The sequence below is a fragment of the Suncus etruscus genome, chromosome X, assembly GCF_024139225.1.
Source record: "Suncus etruscus isolate mSunEtr1 chromosome X, mSunEtr1.pri.cur, whole genome shotgun sequence".
Taxonomy (NCBI): domain Eukaryota; kingdom Metazoa; phylum Chordata; class Mammalia; order Eulipotyphla; family Soricidae; genus Suncus; species Suncus etruscus.
The window spans coordinates 107,358,148-107,359,492 of NC_064868.1; the positions used below are offsets into that span (position 1 = coordinate 107,358,148).

The following is a 1,345-nucleotide window of genomic DNA, read 5'->3' on the forward strand; positions in this document are numbered from 1 at the left end:
TTATGTATTGAAATATAATTGTGTGATACTAATTGAGCTAGATACAAAATAGGGACCTCTTATTGAATAAATAAATTCACAAATGAAACAACTATCAAAATGTCACAAAGCACTTGGTTTCTGGAGTAAAAGAATATTACTAGACTAGTAAATTCATAAAGAAATTATTGCTTTTTCTCACAATCTAAGTATAACATTTATCTTTCTGGTTTCAGGAAATGTATACCAAAGCAGTATGGCTGATTATTGTTATCTCTTTTTTAAGTGGAAATTAATCTCAGAGGACATTTGTTAAAGAATCATCAGCATTGATTCATCCCCTTCTCTCTCTGAGCCATCGTGAAGTACCCTTGAGTGAAGTAATTGTTTTATTTGTGCATTCACTCCTGAAAATGCAAGGAGGCTCCGGGTGATACACTTAATTGCCTTTCTACTAGAGAACTGTTGCACACTTTTCAATGGTTTTATCTTTATAGGAAGAGCCTCAATATATTTCTCTAATTGAGAGTGAATCCCATCTTCTAATTAAGAGGTTTGTCAATTGAAGCAATGGGTTCCTGTTGTATCCTTTTGGGCAGGCAGAAATTCAATCTAAGCATCCTCTATTTTTCATCCCTCTAGAATTCTTTCAAGTAGTTATTTTTTTTTCTGCTTTTATATATTTACATGAGAGATTGACTTAAGACATTAACAATGAAGATCAATTCATGCCAGTTAGTTCTCTCAGAGTCATTGGAGAATAGAATTTTGTCTTTTGTCTTTTTTTTTTCTTTTTCAAATTTTTTGTCACCCAATTCACAATACAGAACAGGCATAGGGCCTGTGTTAAGGTGTATATAGGGTGCATTTACTGTACCTCCTCTTTCTATACAGTCAGTGTAAAGAACACAGCCTGTGGTAAGAATTGGGAGGCCTTATCTTTTTTTTTATTTTTTTATATTTTATTTAAACATCTTGATTACATACATGATTGTGTTTGGGTTTCAGTCATGTAAAGAACACCACCCACTGGCCATCAAATATATTTTGTCTTGACTCTACATTCTATGTTTCAAACTATGTTTTTTGGGGCGTGGGGACACATCAGTAGTGTTCATGAGTCACCAAGAATAACACCTCGTCCAGGGGTCTCAAACTCACGTCCCGCGGGCCGTTTGCGGCCCTCCGTACAATATTTTGTGGCCCTACCCTATAGGACTCTTTTTTTGTTGTTTTGTTTTAGCTGTTTGAGTCACATTCCCCAATGTTCACTGCTTACTACTGACTTTGCACTCAAGGATCACCCCAACTTTGCCTCCTGCGGTCCCCATGTAAATTGAGTTTGAGACCCCTGTCAGATGTAGAC

General features: G+C 36.1%; 1 non-coding gene across 1 annotated transcript; it reads right to left on the bottom strand.

Moving 5' to 3' along the window:
* Positions 1–781: 781 nt before the first annotated feature.
* On the bottom strand, positions 782–914 carry LOC125999735 (small nucleolar RNA SNORA51). The gene has a single exon (XR_007492210.1). It is a non-coding gene; the product is annotated as a small nucleolar RNA SNORA51 (small nucleolar RNA).
* Between the last annotated feature and the right edge of the window lie 431 nt (positions 915–1,345).